This window comes from Calypte anna, chromosome 2 (genome assembly GCF_003957555.1).
Source record: "Calypte anna isolate BGI_N300 chromosome 2, bCalAnn1_v1.p, whole genome shotgun sequence".
Classification (NCBI taxonomy): domain Eukaryota; kingdom Metazoa; phylum Chordata; class Aves; order Apodiformes; family Trochilidae; genus Calypte; species Calypte anna.
Genome location: NC_044245.1, coordinates 131,461,117 through 131,478,451, shown reverse-complemented (window position 1 = coordinate 131,478,451; position 17,335 = coordinate 131,461,117). Strand labels below are relative to the sequence as shown.

At 37.6% G+C, this 17,335-nt stretch overlaps 1 protein-coding gene across 21 annotated transcripts in view; it reads right to left on the bottom strand.

Moving 5' to 3' along the window:
* Nucleotides 1-17,335, bottom strand: part of RIMS2 (regulating synaptic membrane exocytosis 2) — a 419,884-nt gene that overhangs the window by 313,989 nt on the left and 88,560 nt on the right. The window lies entirely within an intron of this gene.

Below are 17,335 nucleotides of genomic sequence, written 5' to 3'. Positions count from 1 at the left end.
TTTTTATGTATCTTTTAAAGCATATGTGTATTTGTACAAAAAACATCTGTATACTGAGAGGGTGACTATGCTACACATTTGTAGTACATGTTTATATTACATATGGAAAGTAATATAAGTTTATTGTGCATGCATTTGACACAGTATATAGTTTACATGATTCTATCTTTCGAGCATGAGAAAAATATCAGAAGTCACTACAACTTTTAAAAACATATACTCAGTCTTTTGTATTAATGCCTTAATTATCATCCTAATGGACAGAGCATCTCGCTTGTATTGATTTTTCAAATTATCTCTAAGCCATCTACTGGCAACTTTGCTCATACATTTTTCCTCAACTAACAGTACAATTAGTAAATAAGACATTTAACTAGGAAAACAGATTAGTTACATTCAAAAAATGTGGAAAAGGCCTCCACATACACAGCAGGAACAGAAATAGATAGCTGGAACACTAATCTAGGTGGGTTAATATAAGCCAGAGCACATCTTTCCTAAAGTATACTGTATAAAATGAAGCCATTCACATATAAATTAAATTCTTCAAGATCTGTAAAGGAACTTATTTGGTTTTTCATTGTAGCACAGGCACAAATCATCTCTGTCCAGTCCAAGGTGCTTCAATCAATGCCAATGGAAATAGCACAGAAGTCCTGCATAATGCCATACTGACCATACTTCAAGAGTTTTTATGATTTCATTAAGATCTAGATGATGTAAAGACTTGTAGTGAGGAAATTACTGATGAGAAACCATGTGTGATCTGGACGTAGTAGACACTGGTGAGCTTTACATCTCAGCAAATACTGCAGCACTGCTTCAAAACAGCTTGTAAGCCCACACAGTACTCCACAGGGCCATGAGGGCTCATTAAACAAGTGCCGTGGGTTTTGGCATGAAATAAACCTGCCATAAATAAACATGGTGCAATACAGTTCCACTAAGTGTTCCTTTAGCCTTGGAACTTGCATAAGTTCCATCTTAAAATTAACTAGAAATAACGAGGCCAAAATCTGTCAAAATGCTTTTCTACATTCTACAGCTACAATGGAAATGAAGCCTTTTCATTTCCAGTGCTTATTCATTCCAAGATAGTTTATTTCTATTTCTTCTTGTAACAGTGTCATTTAGTTTAAATATCTCCTTTCTCTCCACAGTGTTTGCTGCCTGCTGTTTATGTAGAGAGCAATCACAGCCTCTTTGCTTCCAGTTTTCAAGACCAAATAGTTTTAGCTCTTTCAGGCTATGGCTATATTGGCAACAAATAATCATGTCACAGGCCAGGTGCTGGCCCACAATTGCCTGCTTATTCTTATGCTTCTTGGCACAGTTAAGCCTTTTCTAACCAGCATCTCCCAGCCAATGCCAACACACAGTGTAGGAAAACAGCGTGGAGCAAGAACTGCTTCTGATGAGCAACTAGAATACAGGAAATACAGAAATCAGAATTCAGGGAGGGTTGATGAACACGACTGAGCCACACAGGGGTCTCTGGCCTGTAGTTAGGTGTAGAAATTCCCAATAGTTCTTAAATTACTGATTTTATACTTAGTGCTATTTAATATTCATATTTACTACTAGAGTTCACAAGGTCAATTGAGTCTTTATTATACAGAATTCTGTTGCTCCCCTATACTGGTGAGTATTCAACTTTGTCACCAATCTCTTTAGTTACAGCATTTTTGCCAAAGACATTGGTGAAAATATTGAAGATCTTCCCCAGTACTAATGTTTGAGGAACTCAACTATGAAGTCACTCACAGCTTTCCTTTCTATGTAATTTCTCAGTTAATCCTCATTGTTCCAGTTTAAACACTAATTTGTAGGTGGTCTTGTATCATTTAATCTTCTGCAAAGAAGTTACAGCTAATTGTTACACTCTGGTAATCCCTTGCCATCCCTGCACACAAGAGAATTCCTTGAATTCCTCAATCCAACTGGGTTTGCCTACTTGTTCCCTTAAATCCTCAAAAATTAATTCTCTCTGTGGAGACTGTTGTTAGAGCAACTGTGCTGGCAGATTAAAAAAATCTGTGATGAAGGAAAGGTTAATTTTTGGTAGAAAAAGACAAATAGCTAGCTACAGCTAGAGTAAGGTAAGATAAATAGAATTAATAATTTTCAACAGATCTGAAGCAAAGTGATTGATACTAATAATTTATAACAAAGATATCTGAAAATAGTAAGTTTTGGTTGAGAAGATATTATTACACTTTATTATTTTCATAAATATTTTTTAATAATTCAGGCAAAATAAGTACTGTATTACACCAGATTTGGCACAGAACAGAAATCACCCAAAGGTTCCAAGATGTTTTATTTCAAAGAATTTTACGTTCAAAGGAACTGATAAAAATGATGTGCAGCGATTTTATTTTGAGACTTTTATTACCTGGAAGTCTCAATTATATATTATTTATGCCTCTGTGTTCTGTATTAATGTCACAGCTTCATTAAGGAACCACCTAATAAAAATAACAAATGATCTAGAGCACAGAGGTGCTGAGCATACCCATTAGTTAACACTTGGAAACTGCCTGAAGATGAATGGCTCTATATGTTCACAGGTTATTTAGTACTACAAGACAAAACACCAGCATCAATAAGAGGCCAAAAAGGGAGAAAATGTGACAGGACCACAATAAGCCTGGGGTCTGTATGCAGATGCTATTAAATTAAAGTCAAAAGAACTAAACTACTTCCATCATGTGTCTCATCACTCATTACTGAAATTGTCTGAGAAAAATGAAAGATCCAACTTTAATGGAATGTAACAAAATGGTAATAGAAAAATTGAGATGCTTACATGCAGTTACTGCTGTGATGAATCCCAAATAAACATTCTTTAATTAAAAAAAACTTGCTGCCTAGACTGCAACAAAGTAGCCACAGCAGCACAGCTCTTGGGGCAAGCTGCAAAGTTCAGATGAAAATACAACATAGAGAATATTTGGCCTGAAATGGATCCATAAGACCATCAAGTCCAACTGCTTTCTCCTTGGAGGACTACTCAAAAATAAGCCATATAAATAAGAGCTTTGTCCAGACACCCCCTGAAACCTTACAGGCTTAGTGCCATGACCGCTTCTTTAGGGAGCTTATTCCAGTGACGAACAACCCTCTCAGCAAAGAACCTTCCCTAACATCCAATCTAAACTTCATTCCATTTCCTCATGTCCTATCACTGCTCATCAGAATGGAGCTCAGCATCACCCTCTCCTCTGCCCCTCGGGAGGAAGTTGCAGACTGCAATGAGGCCACCCCTCAGCCTTCTCTTCTCCAAGCTGAACAAGACAACTGACCTCAGCCATTTCTCACAATTCTTGCCCTTGAGACCTTTCACCACGTTGCTCTCCCTCCTCTGGACATCCTCTAATAGTTTTGTATCCTTATGCACTGAGGCATTCAGAACAGCAAACACTGCTCAAGGTGGGGCCACACCAGCGCAGTGTGGGATGAGACAATCACCTCCCTCAACCAGCTACACAGGTATCCAGGCTGAAAAACTACACTGGGTTGCATGCAAAACAGATACACATCTTAAGCCTATATGCAATGCAGCCACAGTTGACCCTACAGAACAGTAAGAAAATGTAAGATCAAAAAAATATATTTTACATGAATGTCAGCTTAATGAACTTCAAATTAGAAAAGAAGAATAAGAGTAGAAAAGAAACAGGCATAATGCCACAACACAGTCAGGTATATATTACTAATATGCTGAACAGAACAGTATTTTATGAAAGAAAAAAAGAAGTTGTGTACATTGAAATAAAGCTTATTTTTTTAATTCCAGTGTCAAAGGATTCCCCCCCCCCTTTTCTTTTTTCTTAAGTAAACACATCTTCTTAATTTCCTACGTTTCTACTTTAAATATATAGACAACTCTCTGTATATCCGTAATTATTTCTTCTTGTAAAATACCTACAAAATACACATATGCAAAGTCCTTCTGCTACCTCAAGCAGCCACTTGAGGTAGTGAGGTGAATGCTTCCCCTTCACTGCTGGTATAAATTAGTTTTGAAAGTGTTATTAGTAAGAATTATCACCTTCCATTACATACTACTTCACATTTATCCCAGATAATTATGCCTACAGTTTAATGACCACTTCCTACTTTATTGTTCTTTTGTATTCTTCCCTCTTCTGGGGAAAGAGAGAAAAGGAGACAAAGCATAATGAGTATGTGAACTGACAGTATAAAGCAGAACAAAACATTCTTTACCTATCATTCTTTAAGTCCTTCATGTCCTTCGAAATTCATACTGTGAGAATACAGAATGAATAAGAACAGTAAACAAGTCATGGACTAAGTGTCTTGAAAAACCCCAATAACTGAATAAGCCAGTAATCTCTCTTTTAAAAAGTGTCCATGCTATGATTTCAGTCTGCAGCTAACAACTAGCAGACTTTTCAATGAATATTACCTAATTATAAAGATAATTTAGTTCTGACAAACATTGTACTGGGATTTGAAGTTCTCCTCACAATAATCATCTTTCTAGAAGTATGTCCTGGAAACTATGTCTGTGCCTTAGAAACTACATGCAGTTTGCTTAACAAAGATTATGTAATTTGTTAGGAAATCTTTTTCAAATAGGCTGTGAAGTTATTAAATTCCAGCACGCAGCTGGAAGCTCTTATCAATTTATCTTAATAAACCAGCATATCTTACTATTGTAATTTCCATGTGGTCTCTGATTCTCCCTTCATCTTTCAGTATACACTACCATGTTGAGTGAAGCAAGTCGAGGTCTGTGGAGACACTGAGTGCAGCCTTTATAAATGAGCTAGGTTAAATGTTTCTGAAGCTTCAACAAAAAGTGTTTAACCAGGCACTTTTGTTGATATTAAATCCTGATACAATGGTTTCTTTATGAAAGAATTTTTTATCTGCTCAGGATGTGAACATAAACACATTTTCATTTCCAATTCTGGACCAGACCTAAACCACTATGAAGTCCTTTGAAAGTGAAGAAAGTGATCTACTTCCCTCTGACAAAGCCATCCTGTTCTTCTCCAGTTGTTAAGTGGAAGTTTGTACCTGGTGGCATGCTCTGCCTCCAATAATTGCTGTACACAGCAGACAGCTTCTGTTTTGAGGATCTGTGCCATAAGCAAACCCTTAGCTATAAAAACTTTATGACATGCATGATCCTATGATAAAGGACACAGCATTATGTTAAACTTCCCTAGAGCTGGAGAGCTTTCACTATTATACCAATGATCCAAGAATTAAAGGTTGTAACAAAAACTTGGAAGTCTTCCCTCAATACTTCAGAAATTCTATAAACAACTTCTGAAGTCAGACAGATTTAATTAAAGATTCCTATTTCTTTTTTTTCCTTTTCTTTTAGATTTCAAATCTAGGTATTTGAAAGGCTTAAAGGCCCTGTATTGATCCAATACCTAACTATTTTAATAGACCCTCTGTTACTGTCTTCTGATGAAATTGTTCATACTACAGTGTCACCTTTTCTATAGACAAAACTAAGTTTAGGTACTTCAGTATTTCTTCAAATCTGTGAAGCACAAATTTTCTCAGTGCAAATCCTGAAATCTTTTCAAATTTGCAAAAAATTCCTGTCAACAATGGACATCAGCCATCAATCAGAATGCTTTAACTATTTTTATTCTTGGAACAGTTTGGTTTGGTTTCTTTTTTCTACTTCTCTCTAAGCAGAAATATAGAATAGTAATAAATTATTAATAAATAAAATAAAATAATAAAAATTATTAAAAGCGCCTCTCTGATTTACGTAATCAAAGACTACAACTGAACTTACTTACTTATCAGATTTACTATACTATTAGTCTCAGTTGGCTCAAACATATTCTTCTCTAGCTATATTCTTATTTCTTCATTATTTCTTATTCTTATTTCTTCATACTTATTCCAAAGATGCCATAAAGATCTGGGGTTGGACTAGAAGTCCTTAAAGGTCCCTTCCAACCCAAACTATCTGTGAAAGACCTGAAACAGTGACTGATCACATAAGTTTTATGAGACTTCTGGTATAAAACATCTAACAGCTGATAATTTCTGAAGAACATGTGCTTCACAGATATGTTCTACAGTTTATACACAGAGTCAAAACTATTTATTTATTTTAAGGACTGGATATGTACCATTAAAGAACCAGGTAGTTGATGGCTTTCTTCCTTCAAGATACCACCTGTGCTTTATAGGAAGCTTCAACTACCAGAACCCCATGCTGACCTGAGTGGTAACCCATATATAAAAGAATGCATAGTTAGTGGTCATTGAAAACAAGGGCCATGTCTTCTTATCTGTACTTTAAAATGGTAGTGTTTCATTTGCAAGAATTTTACCTTAAATAATCCCCAGATAGTTTGTGCTGGTAGTATTATACTAAATATGAGAAGGAAAGATTAATCAATAACACTAGTAAAATTAAAATTAAAGGAAAAGCCTAATAAGGCTTAGTTATGTTATCACTGTAATTTTAAATACCTGACACAACTACAACAGAAGTATCAGAATCCTATTTACAAAACAAAATGTAACTACGTTAATTTATGAACCTTTTGGAAAAATCAAACTACAGAAGTCTAATGTTGCAGGCTCAGAGCTATTTCATCATCTCTTATAAACAGCCAGTTGAGATAAACAAAAGAAACTATAAAACAATCATGTTAATCTAGAAAGAGTCCAGAAACATAGATTGCCATAAAAAAAAATCTCATTGCAACATGGCCCATAAAGCATTTTCTCTTGAATAAAAGATAACTTTGTAGACATTTTTAATTATCTCTTCAGATTAGTGTATGGTTCTATAGAATCAATTGTGAGCAGATTTTCTATTTTTTGCCAGAAAACAATTGTTGCATTGTTATTAGCATATCTAATTTCTTCCCAAATAACTGAGGCCAAACATCCACTACAGTGAAAGTTTTCTTTGGCCTCTCCCAATGATATCCATGACAACATGAAAATTAAACTAGGATTAGATAAAACTGGAAAATATGAAAGCAGATTAAGCAAGATATACAAATTACCCTCCAACATACAGAGCAAAAACAGTTTTTTAAAAAATATATATAATAATCATGGTGTCATAGTTTAAAAATGAATTATACTGAATGCAGACAACTAGAAAATTGAACATATCAGTAGGAAAAAGCATTTGAACCCAACCTATAGAGTCGAAGCAAAACTATTCTAATCTTTTGGAGAGACAGCATGGATTCCCTAGCTAGAACTGCAAGAAATCCAAACCATTAACAACAATAAATATCATCTTTCATAATCACATGAGCAAGTCTCTGAGTGCAAGAACACCTTAATTAACCAGGCCATGACTCTGAAGTTATGTAGCAATTACACTGAAACTGAAAGATGAACAGGTTACCTGAACACCAGTGATCAACACTGCCCAAGAAGTTTAAACATTTAAAGAGAAGTGGGAGGTATACCTGTGGCTAAGATTTTGACTTCAGTTAAAAAGATACATCTATGACCTTCTCTGTACAAAAACACTCTAGGGATTTATTCCTTGAATTATTTTGTTTTACACAAAAATAATTCTCAAAAAACTACAATCAGCACACATCAATTGACTGAAATTGAATGAGCTACCTGAAATCCAGGATGTTCTGCGGATCTCCTTGATGCTGAGTGAAGGCATCTTTATAATAATTCAAGCCAAGGAATTTTTAATTTTCAAATACCCTTTTATCTATACTTCAGAGATGACATCCTGTTTACACACAGTATTTTCCACATTTATTTAAATTTCTCCATGGATGCACTGAAGTCCAGTATCTGATGAAGTGGTCTACACAAAGTCATTCATACTGTGCGTCATCATTGTCTCGCCCATGCATCCAATGTTTGATATATTTGCCATAAAATTTCTTTTTTCACATAGCAGATCTAAACAGCAAGCAGGCAATATAAAGCCAGGTGCAGGGCCCTTTTCATTTAATTCCTCAACCTATCAATAAACTGTTCCCTGAAGGCACTATCTAAAAAATACAAAACACCACTCCCTTGGGACGTTTGTTGCTTAACTCTATTACTAGCAGTGTCTTCATTATTTATATATATAGTCACTGGGTTCCAGCCACTGAAGCTGAATCTAGATAATTAAACATTTATACTATCCCCTTCTGTGCCATAATGTCTAACTGTGTCCAAAGAGTCCTGGGTGTGCTGTTACACACCTGGGACTGAAACAAGGAATTTGCTGAGCTACCTTTGATAAAGGTCTACACTTGGAACTTAATAGCACATGATATGGTTTCTGAATATTGCAACAGGTGGCAAATATAAATTACTGCTCAAGAACTGTTTCATCTTCTGGTTCCAGAATTGCAAATAGCTCTATTAATTTGGACAAAAATGAAAGTGAAAATTTATTGACATGATAAAGTATATATTGTTATGTTGTTTCCATAAATATTTTAAGGTAAGACAGCCCCTTTAATTCCACCAGGCTCTCTCTAAATCAGCTGTAATGATTTTCAGAAATGAAGTACTATCTAAAACCAAACCAAGTACTTTTAGCTTCTGTACCATAAAAATTACAACACCATTGTGTACATGTAAAGGACAAAGTTTGTGCCTTTTACACTGACTTGTGTGTAAAAAAATACACAAGATTTTTGGACATATAAACTGTTACTCAGCTAATAAATAAAGTAGATATGTAAGTGTAAAAAGATTTTTCAGGCTTACTGTTTTATTTAGTTTTCTGTTTGTTCTTAAGCACAAGACATATCTGAGCGTGTTCTTCAAGTACGGTGCTTGTTAACAACTGCAAGGAGTCACTACATGAATATGTAAAACCCCCCCATGGTCACTAGATTGAACGTGTTAAGACCATTCTGAAGCTTTGTTGTGTCAGTAGTTTTTATTTTCCAGTTAACTTTCAAATACAAGAGAAGATGGAAATGGAGGCACTCAGTTCCTAGTGCCACATCCTCCTTTCCTTGAACAATGCAAGAGGATGCCATTGAACAGCCCATGAGGAAATGCCATGGCAAAAAAAGAACCTTTATTTCTTCCCCCTGCCTCCATCTTCTCAGCAGCTCACAGAAGTTAATATGAAACTGAACTACAGTGTAGTTTAATCTCCCTGTTCCTTAATATGATGGCGAACAGAGTGTATCTTTGGATGAGAGTAAAGCCATCAAGGTTAGCAAAACATGGGAAGACATCCAATCAAGGGGAAAAAATTATAAATAAATTAAGCTGCCAGTAGGATTCATGCACTATATGTGGTCTTCAGGATTTCAGGCAATTTTAAATCTGCAACTTTAATAAAATGTATGTATACTGACTACATTCTATTCTATGTCACATTGACGCTCTTGAAGATAGTGAAAACGGAAAGCTAGGTAACATATTGGAGTAGAGAACGTGATTTGGCCATTCAATTTGAGTAATTTCAACACAGAGAAAAGAAGCCACTTAGTATTTAAATGTGTTTACAGAGACTCCATATGGCTTGCAATCTAACTGCAAGAGTAGAAGTCAGAAAACCAGTGCCATGTTCCTTAAAAGCACCTTCTGCTACTGGGGGTGTGCTCTGTTGTGATGAAAGAAACATGAGTTAACTCTGAACACAGTAAGATAAAAAAGAGCAGCTTAAACAAATGGATACATGAGAAACAGGATCAAAGAACATCCTAGGACAAGTGGCTCAAGACACGAAGGTCTAAGTTGCCAACTCTCCAAATTACTTTTTAGAGATCCCAATCAGAAATATGATACTCAACACCTGAGGAAAATCATTAAGCTTCCCACAGCAGAGAGAGATCTCAGAAAACAAACCTAAATTAGAGGTGGTACAGGAGACTTCTGTCAGAGGTATTCTACGTCTAGGAAATGTTCTATTGCTTTTGTGAGTATACCTGTAGAAAAGGGTTTTTTTTCAAAATATCAGCAATCTAGAAATTAACATATTTTTTGCTTAAAAAAATAATAAACTTTGAAAAGCTTGATGAGACTCAGAGTGTGCTTCCTCCGTCAGACTGAGCTTCAAGAATGGGGTAATAGATAATTTCAAATAGTAACAATTCAGCAGTAGGAGGAGGAGGAGGAGCAGCAACATATGGTTTCTATAAGTACACTTGTCACATTTGTGCAATTCCAGCTGTAAGGCAGTGTGGAGGTACAAACCTGCAACACAGATGGTTTAAAAACAACAGAATTCTTGGTAGGGCCCAGGATCAATTCAGAAAGACAGAAGTAAAATGAGAAAAAAATTCTGTCTTGTTTGACAGTGAGACTTACTTAAATACAAATGTTAAAGGTTTTATCCATTTGCACAGAACAAGGAGGAAGTTCCCTATCATTCCTTCTCAGGTTTAACCTCTGCAGAACTATCAACAGTTTTGCTCATGGCTTTTATTTACCTGTAGCTGTTCAAAATAGTTCCCCTAAGAAAACTTCTTGCACCCACTAACTGAGACAAAGGAACAGAGAAAGTACCAGAAACTTCAAAGGCCAGGCCACTGAATTTTACATAATTTCACATCATTTTAAGACTTGTCACATGAAAACAAACACTTGAAAACCACAAATTGATGTATCGAAGTTTCACATGTCCATAACTAAAGAAGATACATGAATTTTATAAAATTTTTTAAAAGCCAGATCATGACAAGCAAGTTAAGTGTTTATATGACTATGTGGAAATAAACCTGTAAAAAAAAATCTATTCTTCCCATTTGAGTTATAGGTCTGTAGTAGACTCTGTAAGATTAACACCAAGTTGTTCAGTCTGACCAGGGGGCTGGAACACCTCTCCTTTGAAGACAGGCTGAGGGAGCTGGGGTTGTTCAGCCTGGAGAAAAGAAGGCTCTGAGGGACCTAATAGCCACCTACCAGTACCTGAAGGAGGCCTACAGGAATGCTGGAAAGGGACTGGTTGCAAGTCCTGTAGTGATGGGACTAGGGGAAATGGTTATAAATCAATGAAGAGTAGATTTAGATTGGATGTTAGGAAAACAGAAAAATGGGACAGATTGCCCAGGGGGGTTGTTGAGGTCTCATCCCTGGAGATATTCAAGGTGAGGCTTGCTGAGGCTCTGAGCAGCCTGATCTAGTTGAGGGTGTCCCTGCTTAGTGCAGAGGAGTGGGACTAGACAACCTTTAGAGTCCCCTTCCAACCCAAACTATTCTATCAGTCTATGATTCCGCCTTGCCTGACAGACTCCAGGTCACGTTCCAGTGTCATCGGTGCTCTCAGGAAACTTTTCTTCCTAGCACTGAATGGTGTGCAAGAAAATTAGGAAGACTTGGATGCACTAGCAGGAATATAATGGAATCCGAGTCTCTGCTAAAGTCTGCTTTCTCCTTCAGCTTTTAAAAAACACACTGTCTGTACAATAAACACGTGTATATATTATCTTTTTGCCTCAGTTGGCTCAGGTTTTCTGACAAACAATCAGCAACTGCATCCTAACTTCTGGGATAGAGAGAAATAAAACACATTTCACTATCACCAACAGGCACTGTCAAATGCAGAAGAAGATTTTGCCTCTCTTTCAGACAGGGCAGCATTTGTTGCAAATAATTTTTCCATATAGTTTAAGTTGCATCTAATTTTAACCATAAAACTGGTCTTTTTATCTCTGTACCCATGATGGTTATTGAGCTAAGAATAAGAAGATTAACACCTGAAAACCAAAACACAAGCTGAGGTATCTAAACCTTGAAAGTTCATAACTACCACTGTACAGGGATTTTATCTGAGAATTAAAACACCAGATTATGACCAGCAAGTAAAAAAATTAAATCAGAAGGAAGCATGTTTTTCCCTGTCAGCTGTTTCCAAAATCTCCTGCAACAGGTTACTTACTTGTTTCCTTCAGAAATATCAGTGATAACTTTAAAGCAAATGCCTGTAAGCAAAGGTATGTAATATATGATTCAATATTAATTCAAGATACTATTCAGTCGAAATTATACTTCTTAATTTTCTATTACTTGCAATGAAGGTATACTTTTATACAAACTTTATTGTACTTCTTAGTTCCTAATCTTTTTACTTAGGCCCTCCATTATTTTCAATGATATAGCCACAAAATTTCACTACTCTAGTTAATGTGTGGCTCATTTTAATAAAGTTATTTGATTAGGAATGTAATTGTGAAAGTAAAAGGCAGATGATGCTATGTATGTTAATTTTTTTTTTAAATAAACTTAATTGCAATCAGCCTTCTATCTGGGTTCTCAAAGAGCATTCCTCTGCCTCATAGTCACGTTTTGATTGAATAAAAGTGACACAAATGCTTTGGAAATGCTTTGGAAGGAAATCCTTTGGAATGTCTCTGTTATTTAAAGAAAAAAAATCCAAATGTCGAGACAATTCACTAATCACACTATTTCTCAAATGAAAAATCAACTGTTTCCTTCTCAGAGGTGATCTTACACTTTTATAACTCAAACATAAATTATTCTTTTTTAGTCTTCAGTTGTCAAAAGTGCTGCTTTAAATAACTGTGATACTTAATGAAGTATACTACTATAGTAATGAAGTATACTAATATAATAATGAAGTATACCAATGAAGTACTGTGACATTCACTAGCCCTTTCCATGTTCTGTTTAAAAAAAGGCCCAGTGAACTTAATACTCTGAAGTGGTAGTAGTATGTAATATCTAAGTTCCCTTCCATGCATGCTTAGTTGTTCAACTACAATATTACAACACAGTCAGAACTCACATCCCATTCCATTCCCCATCACCATAAATAGCACTAGACTAACATGTTTGTCCCAATTATCCACCACCATGTGCCCTCCCAGCTTCTACCTAAAATCCTAACCTCTATCAAATGGTGACAAGACTTCTACAAGGGACATATTACAATATCTATCTAACTCTTCACAGGTCTGATGGAATAGATCTCATTTTGCAAATTCATGTTGTTTAATTGGCTCGATATACCACCAACAGTCAACAAGTGTCTACAGCATTATCTAGGAGCACTGCAGGGTGAACATGCCATTCTAAGGTTACAAAATACACAACAGACTTCTTAAGAGGTACTAGAATTCACACCTCCTGTGATATGGTAACACTTGGAAATAAAGGATAACCAATCATATTAAGGATTCTCTTTGTTAGCCTAGTAGTAATAGTTCCATCACACAAAATAAAAATTCCAGTTTATATTGAAGTATCTGTTTTGATATTTACTGTTAGCACTAAAATAGCAAGATCAATACCACTGCTGTGCCTACTTTACAATGTTTGTAGTCAATAAAAGGATGACCTAAAATACTTCCTGTTCCTGCTGTCTTTATGACCTCTAGAATATGTATTTCAAAATCAGAAGAAGTATTCCCTAAAGTAACTTAAGGCATCCTCATATTTTATGGAAAAATCTAACTATCTGATATCTAAATTCCTGTCCCTTCCTAACACTGACCTGCATGACATCCTTGTTTCTAAATTACAGTGACATGGACTTAACAGATTAACTACTCAGTGGATAAGATATTGACTGGATTGTAGTAATCAAAGAGTAGTAGTGAATCGCTCGATGTGCACGTGGAGACCAGTGATGAGTGGAATTCCACAGGGACAGTGGAATTGAATGTACTCTCAGAAAGTTTACCATAAACACCAAGGCATGTGGTGCAGTGAACACACTGAAGTGAAGGGAGGTCACCCAGAGGGACTTTGACAAGCTTGAGAGGTGGAGCCATGCCAACCTCATAAAGCTCAATAAAGCCAAGTAAATAAGGCCAAGTCCTGCACATGGGTTGGGAAAATCCCAAGCACAAATCTGGGTAGGGTGGAGAATGGATTGGGAACAGCTCTGAGGAAAAGGACTTGAGGGTGCCGAGATGAGAACATGAGGCAGCCCAGAAAGCCAAGCATATCCTGAGCAGCATCAGAAGAAGCATGGCAAGCAGGTCAAGGAGGTGATTGCTCCCCTCCACTCTGTTATCATGAGGCCCCATCTGGAGTAATGTGTCCAGTTCTAGGGATCCCAACACAAGAAAGACATAGAGCTCCTTGAACATGTCCAGAGGAAGGCTACAAAGATGATCTGGAGCACCTCTCCTATAAGGACAGTCTGAGAGAGTTGGGGTTGTTCAGCCTGGAAGAGAGAAGGCTCTGAGGAGACCTTTTAGTGGCCTTCCAGTACCTGAAGGGGCCTACAGGAAAGCTGGGGAAGGACATTATACAAAGGCATGTAGTGATAGGACAAGGGGTAATGGTTTTAAGAAAGAAGGCAGATTCATATTAGACATTAGGAAGAAATTCTTCACTGTGATGGTGATGAGACACTGGCACAGGTTGCCCGGGGAAGCTGTGGATGCTCCCTCCCTCAAAAGGTTCAAGTCCAGACTGGATGGGTGTTTTAGCAACCTAGTCTAGAGGGATGTGGCCATGCCCATGGCAAGGGGGTTTGGAACTAGATTATCTTTAAGGTTCATACCAATCAAACCATTCTATGATTCCTTCCTTTGTAGAGAGACATTGTCAACCAGGTGCCTCGAATTGCCAGTGAGTGGGTGTGAGTCCACCTGTGCCTGATTAGGACAGGCCCCTATTGGGCATGAGCAAGGCCAGGGGGCCAATAAAGGTGGGACACACACCCACAGAGAGAACCTCAGCTCACTCTGGTGCGAGGCATGGAGAGGCCAGCAGCTCGTCGAGCCTCTGGAGCAAGAAAGGCTCTTCCTGCTACACTTCTACCCTGGAAGTGCTGTGGGGTGGCTGGAGTCCTGGAAGAGACCAGCAGCTCGTCGAGCTTCAGGAGCAAGAATGGCTCCTCCTGCTACATTCCTTAATACATGAACATGCTAAAACTAGATAATTATATAGCTTTATTGCCATGACCTCCTTCTGCTCTTTTTTTGATGGGTTTCTTTCAAGCCAATTTAGGATTTGATACTGCTACAATATAGGCAAGTACCTCACAGACATCAGTTGTTGGATTCACTGTGGGAATACTGTTATTATTTGTCAATTATTAATAGTACATGTCAATTACTTAACAAGATTATACTAAAAGGGTAAATTCTTTAAGGAGAAAATTACTCCTTTTATTTATGAAGGGACTTAGGGGGAAAGTCTCATCAGGAGAGGCTGAGGGAGCTGCTGTTGTTTAGCCTGGAGAAGAGGAGACTTAAGGGGAACTTATCACTCTCTACAACTACCCAAAAGGAGGCTGTAGTCAGCTGGGGGTCAGGCTCTTCTCCCAGGCAAATGATGACAGGACGAGAGGGCATGGACTGCAGCTGCACCAAGAGAGGTTTAGGTTGGATATCAGGAAGCACTTCCTCACGGAGAGGGTGATCAGACATTGGAATGGGCTGTCCAGGGAAGTGGTGGAATTACCATCTCTGGAGGTGTTCAAGGAAAAGCTGCATGTGGCACTTAGTGCCATGGTCTAGCCAAAGTGGTGATGTTAGATCATAGGCTGGATCTGATGATCTCAGAGGTCTTTTCCAGCCTGTAACCAGCAGTGTCCCCCAGGGATCAATACTTAGTCTGGTCTTGTTCAACATGTTCATCAGCCAACTGGACAAGGGGACAGAGTGTATCCTCATCAAATTTGCTGATGATACAAAGCTGGGAGAGGTGGCTGACACTCCAGAGGGCTGTGCTGCCATCCAGCATGACCTGGACAGGCTGAAGACATGGGAGGAGAAGAACGTGATGAGGTTCAATAGGATCAAGAGTACGGTTCTGCATATGGGGAGGAAGAACCCCAAGCACCAATATAGGTTAGGGGTGGACCTGCTGGAAAGCAGTTCCGAGGAGAAGGATCTGGGAATCCTGATAGATAGTAAATTATCCATGAGCCATCAGTGTGCCCTTGTTGCCAGGAAGGCCAATGGAATCCTGGGCTGCATAAAGAAGAGTGTGGCCAGCACGCTGAGGGAGGTCATTCTCCCCCTCTACTCTGCCCTGGTGAGGCCACAGCTGGAATACTGCATCCAATTCTGGGCTCCTCAGCTCAAGAGAGAAAGGGAACTGCTGGGGAGAGTCCAGAGGAGGGCAACAAAAATGACTGGGGGAGGACTGGAACATCTCTCTTATGAGGAAAGGCTGAGAGAACTGACACTTTAGTCTGGGGAAGAGAAAGCTGAGGAGAGACCTTGTTAACATCTACAAGTATTAAAGGGTGGGTGCAAGGAAGATGGAGCCAGACTCTTCTCAGTAGTTCCCAGTGACAGGAGGAGGGGCAACGGGCACAGGCTGCAGCATAGGAAGTTCCATTTAAACATAAGAAAAAACTGTTTTACTCTGAAGGTGACAAGGCACTGGAACACGCTGCCCAGGGAGGCTGTGGAGTCCCCTTCTCTGGAGATATTCAAACTCATCTGGATGCAGTCCCTGTGTAATGTACTCTAAGTCATCCTGCTTTAGTGGGAGAGCTGGACTGGATGATCTCTAGAAGTACCTATCAATTCTGATAATTCTGTGATTCTGTGATCCAGTAACCCTCTAACAGACTGATGAACCAGTATGGGGCCCACCACAAATATCCCTTGCCTGCTAGTGAAAACATCAGCAGATGGCTTATACCTTCAGAATGAGATAATGCATTTCTGAACCACACATGTTCAGTGATAGCAATGTCAAGGCTCACATTTAAGAAAAGATACATTTCTTGTAGTAAAAGACTTTTCTGTGTATAAAATCACTAAATGCATATGAACACTGAAGAATTTATTAACTTCATGTTATATAGGAACTTACTTGAACAGCACTACAGGGCAAGCTGCTTTTGCAATTGCCATTCTTTAAAACACATAAGAGATTTTAATGGAAGAGCAGATTTACACTAGTTCAGGTAGTTTTAACAATTCTCTTATTTATAAACATCACATTTGATCTGGTAAAATATAAAAGTATATACAGGCTTATTCTCAAACCTGGTTTTATACTACCTTTTCTAAACATAGCTAAATTAAAATAATATTAAAACATGTACTGTAGGTGTAATATTAACAAGACAAACACAGTGTCAGTGACATGCATATCATCTAACATTGTTTAAACATTATGCTCAATACAATATGTGCACTACGTTTTAGGAATGTCCACATACCGTTTTACTTAAAAAAATCATTTGTGTGTTAACAGATAATTCCAAGACGGTGCTGGCATATTTCCAAATGTTTAAAATAAATATCTTTTCTCCATGATTACTAGCATATAATTCTATCAATTGTATTGTCATTAAATATCAAAATTGAACTACCACACTAAAAGGAGTTCCAAGCTAAAACGTTGGTGCATACATATCAATCATACAAACACCACTAGCACAGGGTACAGAAAAATTTTATAACTTAATGTCACTTTTATTAAAGTAATTTGTATTTTT